Source organism: Mastacembelus armatus, chromosome 6 (assembly GCF_900324485.2).
Source record: "Mastacembelus armatus chromosome 6, fMasArm1.2, whole genome shotgun sequence".
NCBI classification, from domain to species: Eukaryota; Metazoa; Chordata; class Actinopteri; order Synbranchiformes; family Mastacembelidae; genus Mastacembelus; species Mastacembelus armatus.
Genome location: NC_046638.1, coordinates 20,116,429 through 20,121,594, shown reverse-complemented (window position 1 = coordinate 20,121,594; position 5,166 = coordinate 20,116,429).

Genomic DNA, 5,166 nt, shown 5'->3' with positions numbered 1-5,166 from the left:
TACTGCTGCTGCTGCTGCTCCTCCTCTTCCTCCTGGGCCCCCAGACACTTTTTACGGCTGACGTCACCTCCGGGGGGAGGCTGGTCGCCATACTGCACAGAAGAGCCTGGTGAACTCAGCGCTGCACCCTTAAAGATAAAGTGATAATCACGATCATCTGAAGCCTTAGATTACGCGGACCCGCCTTTTAGAGATGGAATAAACGATTTTTGTTTTAAATTGACAAACAAAATGAGATTAAGTGCAGGAGTCGGGTGTGTCTGTGATCAGTGGGCGTCAGTTTGTTCTCCTAACTTTGAGTTAACGATCGAAGCTGATGGCGAGTTTTCATTATTGAAATGTGAAGATAAGCCTAATAACTGAGATGTAACGAGAGTACAAATGTGGACATTTATTTAAATGGTTTGTTGATTAAACTGAGGGACTTGAGGGATTTGTCACTCAATATAGCGTGATTGGAACGAACTCAGCTCCACCACGTTATTTTGACAATATGAGACTTGATGATAGCCTTTCTACTGTAGCCTACATATCTGGATAGTGTCGACCGATATGGGTTTTCTCTGACCGATGCCGATGCCGATATTTAGAAATCAGGGCAGCCGATGGCCAATATATGATGCCGATTCTTCTGGCTGATTTAAAATTTTCCCCCTTGAAATGTCCAGGAATAAAAAGTTTATTTTTGTTATGCTTGTAGTATTTTTTGTCCTTGCTTTTTCTGCTCCCATGCTCAGCAACTTCTGGCAGATATTGTACTTGGCCTTCCCTGATGTTGGCTGAGTGAAATACTGCCATACTGGGTTAAATTTCTTTCTCAGCCATTAGACTATAATTATATATATATAAAAAATAGATTTGTCATTTTAAACTCACTTTTTCTATAAGTACATTATTCCATGCACATCACAATCCTAATGTTTTGGAAAAAAACAGGATTGATTTATTGCAGGGTACCTGTCATGATCCTTATGTTTGTTGACAGACCCTGCTATAATTCAAAGGGCCATAGTCTAAGAATATGTGTAAACAAATATGTGCAACAAGTCATTTGCATGTGAAAGTAGAAACGCGCAGTTCAGACCAAACTTCCAGGTGAGACAGTAAGACAGCCTATAATAACATAATCTCAGTGGTCAGCAATGATGAATTCTCTGTTTGGATGACAGCACAAAGAGAGGAGGATGGAGACAAAAAAGAGGAGAGTGGAAGGTGAAAATGTGGATAGATGGGCAGGAACATGTAGTTAGTAATGCCATAAGCATCTTATTTGCCCACATTTATTGCAGCCGACTGAAACATTACATTTAATAACATGTAATGTTATTAAGTAAGTGTTGCAATAAATGTGGGCAAATAAGATGCTTATTGTCATTAAATGTAATTTCTCCCCAACATTTTGCATTTATTGAACCCATAAAGGCCTACTGTGTTTATTTGCTTTTTTATTTAAAGAGTACTTCTAGTTGATTTCAATATATTTGTATGTGATTGTCAGCGCACAGAGGGAAAGAGGAGGATGGAGAGAGAGAGAGAGAGCAAGACCTGGAAGAACCAGGTGTACCACCACCCAGAGATAAACACATACAAAACATGAAGAAGTTGATAAGTTCATGTTTTACCTAGTTTGGACAGTTCTAGTCATTATGACTTTATCCTGTCAACTTACATTAACAAACATTTAGAAACAATTGTATACTATTGAAATCTGTGATTGTTAACTCTAACCATTATTTAGAAATGTTAGAAACATATAAGCCACAGAAATGACAGGGATTTAACAGGGCGTTCGATGCCACTGCAGTTCCTCCATATGGGTAGATGGGGAAGGACCCCATGACAAAGATTGATCCACTTATCGTCACAGATCTTGTTCAATTCGATTTTTTTGTTAATGTGGGCCAATTATAAAAGGTCTTTATAGCCAGTAGCCCCATCTCTCATCACTGTCGCCTACTGAGGGGCTGAGCCCCCCTACAGGTGGAGTCCTAGAATCACCCTTGGCTCATAGTAACTGCACATATTTTAAACAACAGTTGAGTGTCCAGTGTCCAGCAGACATTTGAGGTAACCAAAAGATCACCTTTGCTGTGCTCAAAAATTTGCATGTGGCAGACTCAACGCTGCCTCCACACCACCAGTGCAACAGTTCTCAATCACCATATAACCCCTTGACATCCTGCTGGGGTAGGTTTCTGATCTTTGGAGGTACGCATGTCATTGTCAACATCTACATTCAAGAGACACCTTCATGAATGTAAATACAGGGGCTTCATAAGGTCGAACCTGTGGTAACTCTCAATAACAGAAAGGCTAGATTGGACTTTTCCACAACACACCTAAAAAGCCTGCCAAAAGGCAAAGATTCTTTGGACTGACAAAACAAAGATTAATCTGTAGCAGAATGATGGAAAGAGAAAGGTATAGAGAAAGAAAGGGACAACTCATGATCCGAAGCAGACCACATCATCTGTCAAACAGTGTTATGTCACGAGCATGTGTTGTGTATTATCTCAGAAAAACTAAGTCATAAATGTGTTAAAAGGTTGTACCCTGTTTGTGTTTTTGAAGGTACACTTATGTATAGGAAAAAGTACCCAAAAGGACCCAGGATGACATGTGAGATCAGTAACCTTGCACCTTGACCAAATAGAGACAAGATGGAACATGCCTTGATCCAACTGTTTCCAAGGTTTCAGAGACAGTTACTGGATACATTAGAAAACAACTGTTAACATGCCATTGACCATGAATAAAATAAAAATTGAGGATGGAAATGCAGAGGAATTACACCTGGCCCTGAAAGGAGGAGAAGGGTGGGGTGTGAGCCCCAGGCACCTTAAAAAATGGAATCATGTGTAGGTGAGACATGGATATATAAGATAATAGTGGTAAACAAGCATGATAATAAGATGAAAGAAGGTGGTCCAGAGGGTGTATACCAACCCTCTGACCAAAGGTAGATAAGCAGGGAGCTAGAGATGGCACATCAGTCTAACCTGGGGTAACTCACCTTGTCTGTACTTTGTGAATAAACACCTGTGCACTTGGAGCCAACTGCCGCTCTTCTGTTTGTGACCCTACTAAGGAGGATTGCTCTTCATACTTAGTGAGTTTGACACAGTTGTAGTTAAGCCAGATTGGAATCTTCAAAAAAAGCATTAAGGTCGTCCAGACATGACACGTATGGCTGCTAATGGAACCAGGTCAGTGGTGTATATTGATGACCTGACTGTGGATAAAAGTAGCAGGATGAATTTATTCTCTGTTCAGATTCAGCCAAATGCTGCAAAACTGATAGGATGCTGCTTCATATTGCAGATATGACCCAAAACATACAGTAAACAATAAAGAGCATAAAGAATGTGGTAGAAAAAAATATAACACATGTTTTAATATGTAATTCAATTCATACATTCATATTTTGCTGGGCCTGTGTATGATATAGTGTCTCCGTACAGTGCCCTGCTTGTGTGCAGCCAGTTAATGTACCCCAATGATGGCCCATACTGTATACTGTAGGACTGGGTAGGTCTAAAATGTCACACTCATGAGCCAAATTGACAACTATTCATTAGAGAAAGATGTGACTAGGCAAAAAATAATGATTCCCAGGAAGGTCACTAATGAGAAGTTGGCGTAATGTCCAAGAATGAGATGAACAGGCGAACTATTCCAGTTCTAACCAGCCCACTGATGAACCAGTGAATGCATTATTTGCACTGCATTAGGTATTTTAGACAGCAGCTGCTGAATTGCACGCTATGAGTGCATTGACCTCCTCCTCACCCTCTCCTTATCCTCCTCCTCTTTGTGAGGGCACAGACACTACTACAAAATGGACAAAATGCCCACTGGTCTGTTAACTATATTCATACTTTTCAGGTTTTTAATACTCTAATCAACATGGGCATGTTATATTACCCTAAACATACAGCATAAAGAACATAGACATGTTTCGAAGACAGTAGATATGTTTGTTCATGGATATTAAACACATGGAAAAAACAACAGAAAAAACACAAAATTCCCCTCATTTCTCTTTCTTTGCACTGAGCCAGTTGCTCAAACAGACAAGCCAACTTAATTCACATCGACAATAAACGCAGACAACTTTTGACTTGTTGACAGAACCAACAGACATCGTTTTGTAAATTTTTCAGAAGACCTTTTTCTTTCTCCATTTTGTGTTTGCTGCTGCACTCTCTACTGTCTATGGCTGCATTTTCCATGTCTCCTACTATGGGCTAGGCCATGGGTCAAACAGGAAATGCACGCTGCATAAATCGCGTGTTACTAAAATTAATTCCATTAAAATGAATTTGCGTTAACATGTTAATTTTGACAGCCCTAAAATATAATATAATATAATAATATATATAATAGATGTGTGTTTTATTGCAGGTATGCTTTATATAAAACAATTAATTTGTGTATTAGTTAATAAATGTAAACAGTTAATGTAAACAGTTACTCTTGTATGAGTTAAGTGGGATTTATTTTTATGTTCCTAGCAGCTCATACATCACTCATAAGGAATGGGTTGCTATGACAACTTGAACAGCAACAAGTCTATTGAACCAAAACCTTGCATCCTTCAGTCGTAGATCCTGGATGTAGACCACAAACTGGACACCCTCTGTTGTGGTGATTATAGGCAACAGATATGCCTGTGAGACATATTGAGCTGTTTTTGCTCTACAGTTTTAAACAAACATTTTCCATCTGAGTAGGCCATTATGCAGCCAGTTACACAAGCATTTATTCATGTGAAGCTTGTCTATTTGTTTATGCATGAATGCATACAATTTCTCAGCTATGGGAGTAGTAAATGTTCATCTTACATTGTACGTGTAGCCTATTATATTTGGACACTAGACTGTAACATTATTGATGTGACCTAAATATAAAAGAAATAAAATCATCACCTGTTTAAATAATTCAGATCTCATTCATAACTGAGGGAGAAGAACTTAAACTGGACTCCTCCAAGCCGGAGGGTCTGGGCTGCTTCAGAGCAAATCGATGTGATGTAAATTGCCTGCCTCTGAGGAGCAACTGAGACTAACACCAGTCTAGCCGATGTTGTGTCTCCATTAAAAAATAATTAAATTTGCCTCGATGTGACTGAGAGACAGCAGCACACCCCCTTCAGTCATCTTTGTT